The following is a 17646-nucleotide window of genomic DNA, read 5'->3' as shown; positions in this document are numbered from 1 at the left end:
GGTCCTGAGGGGTTGGCATGACTGTAAGCCAAGAGGCTGATGCCAAGGGGATGTTCTGAGACCAATGGAGTTAGCCCTCTACCCCCACAACCGGGATGGCACCACAACTGGTCCTTGCTCTCCAGACCTCGAGGCACTGCCCGCCTCAGCTCCTCACTGGCGGCATCCAGAGAGGCCCAAAGAGCACCACGGCTAAAGCGCAAACCCAGAACTGCTGGGTTTGAACCCTGCCTCTGCCACTTACCAGGGGGGCTCTCTTATGTAAGTCTCCATCTAGAAAAGGCTAGAAGCCACACCTTCCTTTCCTGGCCGTGGTGAGCACGAAGCCAGATAGCTGAACTATTGAGTGCAATCACTCGCTCAGTGACAGTGGCTACTCTCACGGTTGCCCTTCCAGGTCCTTGAAAGCCACTGCCCGCTAGGTACCCACTGTGCCAGCAATGTCCACCCTCAGCTTTCACTGTCACGTGCCAGAGGTCACAGCAAGAGGCTTAGAGAGGTAGAGGGATTTGTCCATGGCCACACAGAGCAGGAAGGGGAGACTGGGGGTGCGTCTGCAGCCCTGGCCCCGAGACCCTTGAGCTCCAAGACCTAAACCTCAACTCCTTCCAGCACAGTTGGTCCTTCAACTCCTAGGGACAAGCCCCAACTATGCCCAGGGGAGCGGGGATGGCTCAACTAGCCAAACCTTGCCTGTGCCCCCCGTGTGCCAGGCTGTGGGACTGGAGAAGAATCAGACACAGCAGAGATTAGGCTCACACCGAGCCAGCCCAGCCCCAGGTCAGGCGGAGCTCCGCGGGAGCCCAGGGAAGGAACAGGGGTTGTTGCCAGGAGCGGTTTCCTGGAAGAGGGGCATCTGAGCCCCTCGACTGTGTGCTCTGGGGGCAAGGGCAGTGCCTGGCACAGAGCAGGGGCTCAGGGAGTCTGGTGAACCAGGTCTTTTCGGGCCAGCTGCATGGTGGAGGGGTGAGCGCGTTCTGGTGGCGGGACAGCCCCCCAATGGCAGCATATTGCAGTCATTCACCCACCGAGTCCTAACGTCCCTGAGGCAAGGACTGTTATTATCCCAATCTTCCAGGAGGGGAAACTGTGGCACAGAGGAGAAGCCGCTTGCCCAAAGCCATCCAGCAAGGGACTGGTGCATCTGGGATTTGAACGCATATCCATTTGGCTCTGCGATCACGACTACCCACCCACAGGCCTCAGCATGAGAGAGCGTGCAGGGCAGGGGTGGAGGGTGCGAGAGGAGACCGGACACAGGCTGGTGGAGCTCGAGATGGGGAGGGGCCCTGAAGGCCAGGCCCATCATCCATAGGCAAGAGGGAGCCACAGACAAGGTGTGGTGCTGGCCCATCTGGGTTCAAATCCCAGCTCTTCCACTCACCAGCTGTGCAGCCTTGGGCAGGTCGACTAACCTCTCTGTGCTTTAGTTTCCCCATCTGAATAAAGGGGTTCAGATCAATGAGGCTGAATTTTGCCACACAATGAAATTTGTGTGTTTATTAAATTGGGGGGAAAAACCCTGAAAGCTGGTGAATTGAAGCCGTGCCCATTGGGTTTGGGGACAATCTCATGGCTGGGCCTAGGGCACGTTTTGGCCCAGGGCAGTGGTCACAGCCTGGCATACCCCAGCCCAGCCCTGCCAGGTGGGTGCAGGCCTGGGGAGGGATGGCAGCAGCATCTCAGCCTCACCAGTGCACACGCCAGCATGTGCGTGCGTGCGGCTGTGTACGTTGCTGCAGCAGCTTCTATGCAAACATGTTAATTTGTTTTCATTTTGTGTGTTTTTTTCCCCTCGCAGGATAATTGGGTGAGTTTGAAGTCTTGGCGAGGCTGCTGATTATAGCTATTTGGGTGGTGCCCTCGCAGGGCTTGGGCCCTGCCTCTGGCAATGAAGGCGGCAGCGTCTGGGGTTGTCTTGAAGGGTGTGTGGAATTGCTACTGGGTTCTGGGGGCTCTTTCTGGCCGGGGATGGGGGGATGGGGAAGGTGTGACATCCTGGGACCCCCATCATGCCCTCCGCCCAGGCAGTACCACATCCCTGAAGGGTGCAATCCCATCCACAAACATCTTTCCTTTGCCCTGTTTACTGCAGTTAAAAAAAAAAAAAGGCAGTTTGCCAATACTAAAAAGAAACTAAATAAATAAAATTCCACCTCAAATTCTCATTGTCTTGTTTCTTTTGAAAACAAACTAAAACCGGCAGCTTTGGAACCACTGAGCCTACATTCCCACGAGGCTAAGTGGCAGCTGCTTTGTTCACTGTGCCACCTGGTTGGGCCCACGGGCACCTGAGTTTTCTGCCCTGGAGAAGGGCATGGGCTTTGGGGTCCGGTGGCCCACGGCTCAGACCGAGGCTGTACCCTGAGAAGCTGTGTGGCCTCAGCAGGCATCTGCCTTCCCGAGCCTCTTGTCCCACCTGTAAACTCCCTGCCTTGCCTTGGGAGGGTGAAAAGGAGATGGCCCCGTTTTCAGGAGCACAGTAGGGCTCGAAATGTTCTTTCCCTTCTGTAGAGGAGGGAGAGCCAGGGTGGGAGCTCCTTGCGTGTCCTGTACTTGACCACATCCCTGGACATGCAGTCTCGTCACTGCTCTGTTTGTATCTGTTTCTCCTGCGAGGCGGGGACCAGGGCTTTGTTTCAGGCTTCAGTGAAGGCACACTATGTGCCACACTGAAGAGCGGGGAGAGAGGCGAAAAGGCTTGGGGCTCTGGCAGCGGTGAGCAGGGTACGAGACCCAGAGGGGAGAGTCCAAGCCTCCACCGGACGGGGGGCATTTAGGGAAGAGGCAAGTCGGAGTTACCCGTGCAGAGAAGGCACGTGTGTGCATGCATGAGTGCACCGGGGAAGGGGACAGTGGAGGCACTCGCTGTGGGAGCTCCGGCCTTAGCAAAGGCCCAAGGAGGGAATGGCCTGGTGGGTGTCAGGGGGCCCCAGGCAGCTGCAATATGCTGCCAGAAGCCAAGTGGCCTTTGGGGGCTTCCTGTGGGAAGTTCTGGGCCTCCCACAGAACTGGGCTCATACAGGGGCCTTGGTCAGTGTCTGCAGCAAACAGCTGCCCAATGGGCTAGGTGGGCATCAGGAAGAGACTAAGGGCGGGGCCTTCTGGGAAGCTACCTTCTTTGTGTTCCTGGCTCCTTGGGACCCTGGGACCCTTGACCAGCCATTTCAGTTACCTGAGCCTTAATCTGCTGACCTGTAAAATGGGGCTATGGCAAGGATCCAATGAGACAATCCCTGCCACAGGCTTATGCTCCTAAGAGTTACCCCCTTTCCTCACTACCTACACCCTGCCTCAGCTTACCCTCTCACCTCTCCCAGGACATAGTAGGAATGCTGGCAACCCTACGCCACGTTTGTGCGGCCTGAGTGTGCAGACCTCGAGTTCAGCGCTTCACCTGCATTGTGGCATAACAGCCCCCAATGGTGGATTCTATTTCATTCCCATTTTTAAGCCCAGGAGATCGAGGCTCAGAGAGGGTTTAATGGGTAGGGCAGCACTCAGCAAGGTCCTGGATTTGGCCCCCACTAAGGCAGCAGCTGCTGGCCTGGCCAGGATGGGGGGATGGAATGGATGCCTGGTGCCTGCCCAGGGAGTGAAGACAGCCAGCAGCCTTCTTGAGGCCGCCCAGGCAATGGAGGTGGGCACCTCAAATTGCAGCCCTGGGTCCCGGGACTTAGACCAGCAGGGCACAGATCCTGGCCCTATGACAAGCTGTGGGAGTCTGGTGAGTCACCTGTCCTCTCTGCGCCTCAGTGTCTTCACCTGTCACATGGGACTACTGTCCTTTACCTGCAGGGGTGGTGGAGTGTTTGGCCCAGTAACGGCACATAGTAGGCCCACAGCAAACCCAGTAAATGTCTGCCAGAGGCTCCATAGCAGCCAGAGGCCACCAGAAAACAAGAGGAAGGCAAAATAATGGTGGAAGGAGGCGGTAGAGACGATGACAGGCTCCTGGCTGGTCCCCTGGGGGGGGTGGCAGACCTCTGTGGAGGGCTCGGACGGCCCCAGTCACACAGGGTGGCAGCTGGCAGCACCCCCTCCCCCACTGAGCACCACACAAAGGGGCCTCTATTCCTGGCTCTGAGCATTTATCCCTGGCCGGCTGGGCTGCACCGCCCTCTCCCCACCCCGCTGGCTGCCCACCCTGGCCTGAGCCTGCTCAAGCCGACACAAAGGCTGGAGTGTCCCTGCAGGGCCAGGCTGGCCTCAGAAGACCCCGTTCACAGAGAAACAGAGAGCTCAGAAGGGTCCTGGGGAGGGTTCGTAGTGGGTGGCAAGGCCACATCCAGGCCACGATGGGGAGGGGGTTGGGAAGGCATGAAAAAGACTCTGGAGTGGATGAACCTGCCCATGAACCTGGCTCCAGCTCCTCCCCCACCCAACCTGTGTAAACTTAGGTCCGTTTGGACCTTGGTTTCCTCATCTGTACAATGGAGACAATAACAACACGTGCAACTTTCTGGGCTGCTGAGGGCTCAGGCGATGTGGGGCCTGGCGCAGTTAGCAGCCAGCCCCTCAGGGCCACATCAGGGTACCTAGGGCAGGGGCGTGGCAGGCAGGGTCCTGGGGCTTGGCAAGGTACACTCAGCCCTTCCTCAGCCCTACCCTGCCAACCTGGGGGAGGGAGGAGGAACGGCACCCCCTTGTAGACCATTCCACCCTCCACTCTCCATCCAGCAAGGTCCATGTGTGTTGGTACTGACCCACAATTGCCCCGACCCACCTGCTGGCAGTGGGAGGACAGCAGCTACTATTGATGAAGCACCTACTGTGTGCTGGAACTTTTAGCTCCATCAGCTCCTTTCAACCCTATGGCTACTCTGAAAGGCACAGCAGGAGGGCACCATGGATACGGGCTCTGGAGTCCAGTGACCGAGGTCCAAATCCCAGCTCTCCCACTTCTGGCTGTGGGACTCCGGGCCTCGCCCTTCCTGTAGATGCTGGGAGTGCCTGTGCAACAACCAAATGAGAAAAAGCCTGCATGATGCCCTCAGCTCACAGCCCAGTCCCGGCAAACTTGAAATCCTGACCGCTGGGTTATTTCCCCCAACTCACAGATGGGGAAACTGAGCTCTAGCTGGCACGGCGCAGTGCCTGGCATGCAGGAGGCAATAAACCCCATGGACCATTCTAGGAGATGGACTCGTGATTCGAAGCTAAGTCTGGAGGACTCTGAGCCCTTCTTTTCCCCTTGAGGATTTTGCAAACATATTTTAGCAGTTTGTTCTTGTTTCACAGATGTCCTCAGCTCCAGGGGCCACGTGGCCTGCGGTGGGTGGGGCAGGAGACCCAGGTCTGGAGCCTTACCCCTCTCTCTGGCTGACCCCCAGGAGAACCTCACCCCGCCACACAAAGTCCTCCTTTCTCCCTCCCACCCAGTCGGGGACAGCCAAGAGAACAGCGGAATACCAAATCATTAAGCTGGCGCGCACCATCCGGGCGCCTGGGAACACTGTGGAGTTTCCCTTTTATGTTTATAGCAATTGTATGAAAATGTGCAACATGAAGCGGCACCAGCTGACAAATGAGACGAAACAGACAGGATTCCGGGCCGGCTTTTTTTCCGGGCCTGATTGGCATTAATTGTGAGCGTTTACAAAGCACAACTCGGCGCCTGACATTTGCTTCAAGCAAACGTTTCCTTCTAATAGTTTTAATGATTACAACGGGAGCTGGTGATCACCGCCGGGCAGGAGTGGGCTGCCCGGCTTGGGCTCCTGCCAGAGGCCTGGCTAGCCTATGCTTGCCCGGGGCCCCGGGGTCCCACTTTCCTCTGCTGCCTGTTGCAGGAGGGCTGCACCAAGTACCAGGACTCGGGGCTTTGGGCATGGGGACCCCCCCACATGGGGCCTAGCTCCTGGCACACACCGAGCTGCCAGTTTATAAAGTTGATGGGGAAACCTACAGGTACAATGATCCTGGGCACAGACCTGGGAGAGAGCGAGGGAAGGAGGGAGAGGGAGGGAGGGAGGGAGGGAAGAGCAGTGGGACTCAGCTGGCCTGGCTCTGAGGCTGGATGGCCTCAGACTCCTCATCTTATAATGGGGGTAGGAAGGACCCCACAAATGCTGGCTGCTGTTTCCTTGCTGTTTGATCTGGACCAATTCCTTCTCCTGTCTGGGTCTAAATGCCTCACCTGCAATGTGAGGGATGGGACTTGGTCTGCTGGAGTCACAGAGATCAGGGTTCTAGTCCCAGCTGTGGCTTCTTTCCAGCCTCATGACTTTGGGAGAGTCTCTTGAGCTCTCTGAGCCTCAGTTTTCCTCATTAATAGAATGGAGTTCATAATCCCCATGGGTTGCACAGTGATTTCCAGACTCCAATGGGAAGGGCATAAAAACTCTGATTGCTGGCAGCCCAAGAGCCTGTCTCATTCCCTCCCTGGAAAGTCCTCTAAATACCTCACCCATGCATGCATTCATTCATTCAGTAAACATCAATTATCCTGATTAGGAAGCTGGGAAGATATCCGAGAACAAAGCAAAGACCCTCCCTTGGGGAACAGAAGTGACAGACCAATACAGAAGCATTTCGCATGCAGTATCCCATCAACTGCGCATCCCCATTTTACAGAGGAAGAAAGTGAGGCACAGAGAGGGAGAAAGGACTGTCTAAAGTCATTGGGATGAGGCGGTGCGACAATCAAACCCTGGCAGGCTGCCTCCGAGGTGAGTCCTTTCAGAACCCTGACAACCAGCCCACTCAGGCCCCAGGTGGAAGTCCCTTCTGAGGGTCTGGGGGAGCTGACCCTTGGGTGGGACACATCTGTGAGCTGGGCACCACCGCAGGAGGCCTGGACCCTGGGAAGAACAGAGTCTGTGAGCCTGAACGGCCCTATGGGGAACTGGCCCAGCTTCCTCAGGCCTCTTGGAAGCAGGTAGGGAAATGAAGGCAGTCTCTGAGAATATCCCCAGCCCCTCTGGGGTCCATTTCCTGGGCTAGAAACGGGAGAGGAAGTGCCTTGTCTGTGGGCCCACAACACACTCATTCCCACATTTCCATCAACACTGTGCAATGCCTCCTCCGTGCCACGTCCCGCTCCAGAGGCCTGCACACAGCACCACCGAGGTGGCTGGGAAAGCACAGCAGGTACAACCACTGCACGGCCTGTGGCATGTGCAAAGGCCGGGAGCCGAGAGAGAAGCCGGTGGGTACAGGAACTGCTGGTAGTTTGCTGAGGCCTCCTCTCGGCAGTCAGGCCCCATGGGCCCTCTTACCCCTGCCCCACCTGGCCCCCTGACTTTGCCAGGCTCATGCTGCAGGAAGCCTCCAGGATAGGTCCCAGCTCTGTGCTCGGCTCCAGCCTGAAAAACCTTAGCAACTGTTTCTGTTGGAGTCAGTTTGGGGGTGGGGCAGGGAGAAATTTTTTTTTTTTTAATGGGGATTTTTTTTTTCTCCTTTTGCATATGGTGGCACAGATGGGCCCATGATCCATAAAAACTGTTTGCAATTAAACTCCTACTTTGCATGGCTGGATATGTCAGTTGTCTGAACCACGAGCGTGGGGTTCTCCACTGACAGGGAGCTGGGATGAGGCACAGGGTGGGGCCAGAGGCTGCAGGACGGGCAGACGCCCAGGAACCTGCTTTGGGCTTGGGGCCCGAGCTGATGGGATGTGGAAACAACCATGCCAGCTCCCTCTCTGGGCATCCCCCAGCCTTCGCCAGGAGTCGGCGTTATGGCCAGGCAGCTGGGGTGGGACTTGGCAGGGCTTTCCTGCCCAGCAGAGACTTGGCCAGTACCGGGTGCCCGGGCGGAGGGTGGGTGGGTAATGAGGGTGGACAGAGTGGAGCTAATCACCCAGAAACTGGGTCTGGGACCCAGGACAGGAAAGAGGATGGTCGTGCAGTGCGAGCCATAATGGGGGTCCAGCAGGCAGAATGCAACAGCAGGTTCAAGGCTGAGAAGTCTGAACCTCTGGCCCAGTTGGCAGAAAGGACCTACGATAGTGCCAAGAAGAGCTGCCAAGGGCCACAACGGGCTCCTTCCTCATCCCCAGGGGAGTTGGCCCAGCCTCCTCGTGGCTCCTTGAAGCAGGTAGGGAAATCGAGGCAGTCACTGAGAACATTGCAAGGACCTGGGCTTCCCTTTGCCAAACCAACAGGCTCTCTGCCTTTGGGAGCCTTTTCAGAGGGTCTCCAGAATGGGGCTATGGGGCCTGCACCCCTTCCACTACTCCAGGGCTCAAAATGCCAGCCTGTCACCCCAGGATGCTTGCTTGTTTGGGTTCACAAATGTATCATTTGGCTTTGGGAAATCCTGAGATCGCTAATAATTGTTCCCTTATGAAAAGAAATAAGGCCCTGATACCCTCTTCCCCCGCCCCCTCCAAGCTGGGAAAGAAAAGTCATAAAAATAGCTTGTTATCTCACCTATTGAGGCTCCGACTGGATGTTACTGCTAATTGGGTATAACATCCTTGTCTTGTTCTCTCAGAAGCTAAATCAAGAAAGCGCCACTGCTGCGAACTAATTATATCTCCGGCCTGCAGCCTGCAGCTTGTCTCTCCCTTTATTGAGTTAAAAAATGGTCATGAACCTTCATCTTTTATCCCCCCAAGTGCTGGGTCCAGGCTGCCCGCCAGGCACAGCAGCAAGTCAGGGACAGCACTTCAGGAAGGTCTAGGAGGTGTCCCAGGGGCCGGCAGCAGGGGTCAGGAGAGCTGCCAGGGAAGCCTCTGCCCCAGGTAACCGCCTGGCTCCCTCGCCAGCCCCACCTCCAGACCTGGTGTCCAACTTTTCCTGGAAAGAGGGACTCTGGCCTCCCCTCCTTGCAGCTGAGCATTTCAGTCCAGCGAGTATTCATTATTCATTTATACATTCAACAAACATGTCTTGGATGCCTACCTACTGTGTACCAGGCTCTTTTCCAGGCTAAAGCTTCTCAGAGACCAGAGGTAGCCCCAGGCACCAGCTGACCTCACCCTAGGTTCATGGAGATGTTGAATAAATACACTTAGACAGGACTGGGTTGTGCCACCCAACCCAGAGCTGCCAGAGTTCCCTACGACAGGGAGGCAAAGCCCCAATGCCAAGACCAGCCCTGGCTCCCTCCACGGTCCCCTCTCTCTCCATATTCCAGCCATGCAGCCACACACTCATCCCTCCACCTAGAAGGGCCCCCTTCCCTTTCTTAGAAGGCCCAGTTCCGTCTGTTGGAAGTCAACCAGCCTGTAACGACAGCTCCTCCCGAAAGGCTGCCTGTCTGTCTGCCACTCTCAGCCCTGCCCCAGACTGTGGACTTCCAGACCTGGGTGTGAATACCAGCTCAGCCACTCAGCAAGTGCATGACCATACTCTGCGTGAGCACTCTAAGCCTTGGTTCCCTCATCTCTAAAATGGGCTGACTTCTTCCTAGAGGTGCTGAGACCCACACTGCAGGTGGGCTGCAGAATGATGAATGAGTGGGTGCCCACGAAGGACCTAGCTCTCAGGAAGAGCTCAGTGAATGCTGTTGTCATCATCCAGACGGAAAGCATCTGGAAGCTGCCCGGTGTGCTGGGCTGCGTGGACGGGGACACAGGTCTCTCCGGGAGATGGAGGAAGGTAACAGACTCACACCACCACAGCTCTCGTGGCTGAAGAACAAACCCATATCCTAGAGAAGATGCCCCAGAATCCCTCGCTCTGGTACCTTGGTCCTCTGAACCACATGCAGAAGGGCCAGAGGGACACCTGAGCTCATCCAGGCCAGGCAAGCAAAAGGGCTTCAGCTCAGAGATTGCTGCTGCCTGCCCAGAGCCCTGGAAAGAACCCAAGGTCAGAGAAGAACGCAGCAGGGAAAGAGGGCAGCAATTGATTGGCGATGCCTGCCAAGGGCACAGCGGTGTAGGGAAAGCCAGGCGTGCCACAGATTCGCCATCCTTGACATTTTACAGAGGACATGGCTGAGGCCTGGCTGGGATGGGGGAGTGACCTGCTCAAGGTCTTGTAGCTCATAAAGACAATAGCTGGCCCAGAACTGGGCCCCTCGGCCCCTGCCCAAGGATCCTCCTGTGACAGCCCCACCCAGCTCAGTACCCTCACAGGCAGAGGACAGACAAAAGCTTCCATGGATAACAAATGGAATTCTGTTGACCTGCCATGTAGGCGCTTCACCTCCATGAGCCCGCAGTTTTTTCATTTACACAACAGGGATGAAAACACCCTTCCCAGAGCCATATGAGGATTAAATGAGAACAAAATGCCTAAGCCGGAAGCTCAATCTAGCACACCGCAGATGCCAACAGTGTCCTGTGATTCCCATAATAGGCAAAGGTGTTTAGACAGAAGCCCCCAAAGCCTGCAACTGGAAGTGCTTCCACCTCCAGGGAGCCTTCCCTGGCTACCCCACTCGGGTAATAATTTCTATCTCTGATTTTCTAGTGTACTTTGACAGACTGGGAGCCCCAAAGGGCCATATCTGGTTTGTTCCCTACTGTCCCCCTGCTCCTGGCACAGTGCCTACAGACTGTGAATTCCTGTATTGTGGTGACTAACCCACTGTACTGTGATGGTGTGTTGGAGGCCTCACCACCTTTCAAGGCAACTGGGCTTGTTCATCTTTGTGTCCCCAGCACCTGGCAGGGAGCCTGGCACAGACCAGTGAATCTCTCTAAATGAGCGGATGGATAAAGAGCGAAAATAGCAGTTCCTGTTTACTGCCCACTTGCTATCAGTTACTGCCAAGCCTCACAGCTGCCCTCCAAAATGGGCTCCTGGCTCTTCTGACAGATGAGGAGACTGAGGTCACGCAGATGCTGACGGGCAGGGCCAAGGCCCAAATTTAGGGCTGGGGACTGCAGGTCCAGAGGCCCTACCACCTCTGCCTCCTCCAGGGCCAAGCTCTGACCTGGACCCTGCGGGGCAGCTGCCTCTGCCTTGGCAGCGAATCTTGGAGCAGACAGCTGGCAGCTGGAACTCCCTCCTCTTCCTCCTCTTCCTCCTCCTCCTCCTCTTCCTCCTCTTTCTCCTCCAAGGGAGCCCCCCCACCCCAGGCTCTGGGTCATTCAGTTCTATATCATTAAGACCCCATCCCCAGGCGCCTGTTCATAGCCAGCCTTGGCCTTACCCCTGACCCTCCAGGCCTTAGACCCCTGCGCCCTCTGTACAAAGGCAGGGGCTCTTAGGGCCCCAAACTGCTGCTGTGGCCAGGATGGTTTGCTATGGTGCCAAGATGACTGGCTGGGGCCTGAGCCTGGCCCATCCAGCTCTGAAGGGCTCAGTCGAGCTCACCTGAGCACTCCCCACACTCTAGCTCATCCTACCCCCAAGCCTGTGAGAAAACTACTATGATTCCCTTGGACAGATGAGCAAAGTGAGGCCCAGAGAGGTTAAGTGACTTGTTTGAGCACACACAGCCAGTAAGAGAACAGGAGACAGGGTTCCACCCCAATCACACTTAAGGCCCTGCACACCCTCCTAGTTTATCTCCCTTTAAACTCTGCCCTCTTATAAGCTTCCCCTGCTTTCTGGGTCATACCCCTTGGTTCTCAAACTCCCTCTTGCCAGTGATATCGCCATTCACCCAGTCTTCAGGGCCCGGAGCAAAAGCCCCTGTTAGGAAACCCTCGGTGACCAGTTGCAGATTTCCCCTCTTTGATGTCTTTCCTCCAGCCCTGCTCTGGCTTTGTCCAGAATCTGAGTTAGTTGCAGACTCATCTTACTCCCCATGGAGGTGGTGGGCTGTCTGATTCCGTAGAGCTTTGCCACCCAGAGAGTGGCCAGCAGGGTGCCCTGGCCCAGGCTGATGCCAAATGAACCACAAGAGGGTGGAGGAGGGGGGAGCTTGAACCCCACTTCTGGCTACCTACAGACTTCATACTTCTGCCATTCTCTGGCTGTGTGACCATGGGCAGTGATGTAACCTCTCTGTGCCCACGTTTCTTCCCTGGTAAAATGGGGTAGTAACAGCACCTGCATTTCATAGGGCTATGACACAAGCCCTAGGAGGTGCACAGAGGTGACCTCCACCCAGGAATGATTACCATTATTATTTCTGTCTGCACCAGTGGCCAGCACAGGAATTTGGGGGTCAGAGACTCAGGTTCCCCGCCTGAGTCTGATTTACTGGGTGTGTGATTCTGCGCAGCTGGCTCATTCCCCAACACCTCTATTTCCCTATCTCTGTAATGGCACTAATGCCGCCCACGGGAATGCAACACCCCATCTCCGCACCGTCTTTTGTTCCAGGCACGCAGTAGGCACTCAGATATTTCTCAACTAATGAATCGATGGTCCAGGTGGAAGGAATCCATCCTCCTTGCAGCCTCCTCCCCCGCCCCAGCCTCAGAATCCCCCTCCCTACCCCCAGGCCGCGCAGACTAAAATAGTCATTAGGCAGATTTCAAAAGATGTCAGTAGCTTATAATTATAGTCGACATCCTTCTCAGATAAAAGTGATTACCTTGGATGCAAATCACTTAGCAACCAATCAGGGCGGTGGGCGGCGCCCGCGGAGGGGACCGGCCGGCGTGCAGCCCTCCTCCCGCAGCCCGCCCCGCACAGGCAGAGAAAGCGCACAATAGCTCTTGACACGCAAATGGGTTAACACAATAAAGGTGGCTCCGGCCTCTGCTGGGGGAGAGCAGCAATTCCCGGCCCGCGGGAGGTAATAAAGCGGCCCTTTTGTGCGTGCCTCCTCGTTCTCACCCCCGCCCCGAGCCCAGAGGAATCGCCGCCTGATTGAATTACGGTCCATGAATATGAGCTGCTCCACTCGCTTCCTCCGGTTTGTGAGGGATTGGAAGGCGGAGGGGGCACGAGAGAGGTTGGGGAGGGGCCCCCTGGGCAGGCCCCAGTGCCCCCCCCCCCCCGGAGCTCAGATGGGAGCCACATGTGCTCACCACGTGGGGTGCCCTGGGCAGGTGGGTGGGAGACCCAGCAGAGGCAGCTGAAAGGGTGGGGGTCCCAGACCTGCCCTGGGGGATCTTTGGTCTTTGGCTCCGAGAGGAACTGGGAGAGGCTGTGTTCAAGGCTGTGTTCTGAGGATGAGGCTAACAGTGGTCACAAGAATGTGCATTTATCGAGTGCTTACTGTATGCCACCACCTACCTGTTCTAAGCCCTCACTGAATCCTTACCACACCCTGGGCAGTGGGTGCTATTATCAGCTCTTTCTCACAGATGAGGAAACTGAGGCTCAGAGAGGCAAAGTGACTCACCCCAGGTCACAGAGCCAACAAGTGTTTGACCCGCTCCACGATCTGGCTGTTTACCACGAGCCACTGTCCACCACTAGGGGTTAAGTAACCTAGCCCAGCCCCAGTCCAGGGCAAATGTGAGGCTCAGAAAGGACAGGGGATGGGAAGCTTACATGGAATTAGACAACTGATAAGGATTACTGGGGGGGCGGGGCGGGGATCAAAGCTAACCTTGAGAGAGGGGACTGCCCAGAGAGCTGAGAAGGCTCACCACCCATCAAGGATGCTGTACCGAGATCCTCTCCCCTGCTTAAACCTCCCCCATTCACCTAAGCCTCCAGGACACAGCCATCCCAGGGCCACCCTCTCCCCTCATTCAGCACACCCCAGCACTCACAGGCAAGCTACATGGCCACTCCCACTGCCCAGAACACTCTTTCCACTCCTCTGCCTGGGGGATCCCTATTTGTCCTTTCCGAGAGTCACATGGCACCCCTCCTACAGGGCCCTTGGGGACCCTCAAGCTAGGTCAGGAGCCACATCTACCAAAGTTGCCTTAGCCCCACTGACATTCTTGCCTTCCCCACCAGCTGGGTGCCTACCAAGATGGTCCCTGGGATATCTGGGGGCAGCCACACACCCCACCCCAGTAAGCCCACAGGGACAGATGACAAGGAGCCTCGGGCTGGCTCTTTCAACCCTTTCTGGCAGGCTGGTTTCAAGCCATACCTTCCTTCCCTCAGTTCTGGAGAAAGAGGTGCGGGGGTGAGGGGAGCAGGCTGCCCACAAGGCCAGGGCAGCAGTGGCTAGATACTCTGCTCAATGTATCCTGCAGGTAATGGGGAAGCAGGATTCCAACTTGGGTTTTAGTGTGGCAAAGTATCTCAGTGAGACCAGACTCTCTCCATAGCTGATAGCTGCTGACTCTTGCAGGAACTCTGTCCAAGAAACGGGGCTGCCTCCCCTCCACCCATGGAAGGGGGTGGGAAGACCTGGGGACTCTGGACCCAGCGTAATTCAGAGCCAAACCTCTGCGGTTGCCAAGCTGAGCACCCTCAGCCCATCACTTCCTCTGTCTGAGCCTCAGTTTCCTCATCTGTATAATGGACCCCAGCACATGAGGCACTGCAAGTTGTAACTGAGATCCTATAAAATGCCTGGCATATAAGAAGATGCTGGGTAAGCTGGCACTCCGTCCTGCACTTCGCTTGGTACTATTGCCAAGCCCAGGGAAGGGAACAGAAGGAATTGCCCAATTCTGACAGCCTTTCCCTCCGCCTTGGCTGTGGAAGTGTAAATACTCCACGAAGGACCTCCAACTGCTGTGTTTGTGGATCTCTGGCACACACTCTGAGTTTGTTTCTAAACTGGGAAGCTTCAAGAGGCAGGGCAAACAGCCCTTCTGCCCACCTCTCCCCCCATCTGCTACTGCTCCTCTGTCCTTGGAAACCTGTGTGTTTAACGATACCATTTCAGCTGGAAATATCATCTCTCTGCCAAGCCCCCAAAAGCGGCTCCACTGATATTTATTGACCTGTTAATCTAGCTAGAGCCTGGTAGGAGAACAGAAAAAATGCTCACTGCATAGAGATGGGGCCTGGCTTCTCATAATGACCTGAGATACACTCCCTTCTGTTCTCACCCCACCCCATGCTGCTGAAGCAATGACACAGTTAGTTCTCTAACCTTTTCCTAGAAATGTGATCACAGCAGTTTTACCCACATCCCACACTGGCAAATTGCTGGGAGAAACTTAGAAGAGGAATCAAAGAGCCAGCAGCAGGATGGAGGGTAGGGGGCGGTCCTCTGGGCCTTCACAAGGAACAGGGCCAGTGCTGGGGTGCGGTGGGGAGGATAGAGCTAGTACCTGATCCCCATCAAAGCTGGCCCCTTCGCAGAGACACACTTACTCAGACCTTGGCACTTATGGGCCTGACTTGCTCTTCATTCACTTAATGAGCACCACATGGAGCTTGTCAAAATCATCTTCAACACCAAAGGAGTGGGGCAGTCAGGAGTTCAAGCTTGGCCAACGCCCCTCATCTTGGCCTTGAACAGCAGAGGACCCCCTGAACTTGAGGAGCAGCAGGCAGCAGCAGCTCCTGTGTACTTTCCCTGGCTGCGGAGGGGGGGACACCCACATTTTCCTGAGCAGAAGTAGCCTGTTTTAAGGCAGGGGGTCCACAGCTCTCTAGGGACCCCAGGAACTTCAGCCTGCTGGTTGGGTATGTGGTGGGGTTCAGGGAGGTGGTCTCTGCAGCATCCCTTTTGAAAGGAGAAAGTTGCTGTTTGGGAATCCTAAGCCCCCAGGCACTGCCAGGCTATGTGACTAAAGCTGAACACCTGTCCTTGGGGGGAGGAGCATCAGCGGGGACAGCTGGTGCTGCCTCCCTCCCCCACCTCACCAGGGCGCTGGGGATTTAGGTCAGAAGGCTGCATTTGGGGCGGGGGGAGTCTGCCTTCATCCCTCCACTTCCCAAAGGCATCCAGCCCCGCCCATGGTTACCATGAGATCCGCCCCTGGTTACCACGACCCCCGCCCCCTGCGGCCTTGGGTCAAGGCAAGTCCGGTCGCCACTGGCAACCCCAGTGGCGTCGGAGGCCTAGTCGGAGGCCTGGTAGTGACATCACGCCGCGTCCCCACTGGGCACCCGCTGTCCCTGCGAGTTTTTTGTAGGAACGTGGGATGTAAGGGGACCCTGCTACGGTCTAGCCTTAGAGAGTACAATCCTCAAAAGCGGCCACCTGCATAGACGAGACTCCACAGACCCCTCTGAGCTGATGTCCCTTGAAGATCTCAGATATGACTTGGGAGAAGCCCAAGCTGTCCCATTCTGGGTGTCCTTCTCGTCAAACACTACAAGACGCGGAGTTCCCGGGGAGATTTTCGGAAGACTGAACCGCTACCCCCGCTACCTTTGTTTGTTGGTTTTAGGGGAGGGGTGACCTCTGGCATATGCCCAGCCAAGGGCCCAGCAGAGTCCCCACAATGGGCTCCCAACCTCCACGCTGGCCGGTTGGCGAGTCCAGACAAGTTGTGTGTGAGGAAAGGGGCGGTCAAGAGGCACTTCTGCTTCAGTATCCCCAACAGCCCCAGGGTCCCTTTATTTCCAATCCAGACTGCCCCGACGCCAGGGGTTGCCTCCCGTTCCAACCAGGAACCCCACCCCGCGGAACTCACCGGATCAGCCAGGCCGTCGAAGGGCCCCAGGTCTCAGCGGCGACGACCCTCCGCTCGCCGGGTCGCAGCCATGCAGAGGTGGCAGAGCTGCCTGACGAAGCCCCTCTTGGGAGCTAATACCTCTCTCCGGGTGGGAAAGGAGGCTATCAGTGAAGGCGATCCAGGCGTCCGAAGTCGGGGGTGGAGGTTCTCTCCGCTCAGCGGGGGTCGCGCCCGCCCGGAACCCGGGCCCCGCGGGCGCTCAGGCGGCGCATCCTCACTTGGGGCCTGTGCTCACCGCGTCCGGCGGGCGGCGCTGCGCCTCCCCTAGGGGTCCCGCTCAAGGCTGCAGCTCGGCCCGCGCCGCTCCCCGGGGCGCCCTCTCCGCCGGCGCCCGGAGCCCGGCGGCCGCAGCCCCTCTCGCCGGCCCCAGCTGCAGCCGGTCTTTGTTGCTTCCTCTCGCTCGACCGCCCGCCGGCGGCTTGCAGCCCCCCGGTTCGCCCGGGGTTGGGGGGAGGGTCGTCTCCGTTGGGGTTGCACGCACCTGCAGCGGCCCGGGCGCCTCGCTGGGCATGCACCGGCCCCCGCAGGTTGCAAAGAGCGGCCGCGAGAATGCACCGGCCCCTCCTCCTCTTGCTCCGAGCCCCGGGAGTGGGGGGAGGGGAAGCCGGAGAGCAGCGGCAGCCGAGGCGGCGGCAGCGGGCGGCGGAGGCTCGGATGCAGCGCCGGCGACCTCCGCGCCGAGAAATAACCGGTCCGGGTGGAGCAGGGAGGACGTGCGGACCGCCGGGAGGACGGTGCACCGGGCGTGTGAGCTCGCGAGGTGCAGTAGAGGCGGCGCGCGCTGGGCTCTCACGCGCCCATGGCCCCGGGCGACGCGCGGGGACTCCCGGGGCCTCAGCCTCGCGCCGCCCGGCGCGCGCCGGCGCCTCGCCTCAGGCCCGGTGCTGCGCGCTTCGCCCCGCAGGTGGCGGGCCCCACTCTTCGCCTCCTCCGGCTGGCGCGCGCAGCCTCTTCGCAGAGCCGCCGGCCCGGCTGTCCTGCCCGCTGCTTCGCTCCAGCCCGACTGACAGGCGAGAGCGCTGGCAGCAGTCGCTGCGTCTCGCTCCTCACCCGCCCCCTACAGTTCGGTCCAATCAGCGACGGCCGAGAGGCGGTTACCACGGTGACGCGGCGCCGCGTCCTGCGGAGGGCGTGGCCGGGGTCCGCCACGCGCGTTTTTCGCGGCAAAATTCAAAGGCCGCAGGGAGGCTCTCCAACCTCCTCCCCCAACTGGGGTGAGGTGGAGCAAGCCTCGGGAGGACTGCAACTCCCGGTATGCAGCGCGCCGGCGCCGGGCGGAGGGGCCCCGACTGGGGGTGCAG

General features: G+C 57.8%; 1 protein-coding gene across 1 annotated transcript in view; it reads right to left on the bottom strand.

Annotated features, from left to right (window-relative positions):
- Nucleotides 1-17340, bottom strand: part of FAM222A (family with sequence similarity 222 member A) — a 56905-nt gene extending 39565 nt beyond the window's left edge. Inside the window, exon 1 of the mRNA XM_019757504.2 lies at nt 16304-17340. The gene's annotated coding sequence lies outside the window, so the exon portion shown is untranslated. The remainder of the gene's footprint in view (nt 1-16303) is intronic.
- Between the last annotated feature and the right edge of the window lie 306 nt (nt 17341-17646).

The sequence above is a fragment of the Rhinolophus sinicus genome, linkage group LG16, assembly GCF_036562045.2.
Source record: "Rhinolophus sinicus isolate RSC01 linkage group LG16, ASM3656204v1, whole genome shotgun sequence".
NCBI lineage: Eukaryota > Metazoa > Chordata > Mammalia > Chiroptera > Rhinolophidae > Rhinolophus > Rhinolophus sinicus.
Note: the sequence above shows the minus strand (reverse complement) of the source record. Positions and strands in the feature narration are given on the sequence as shown.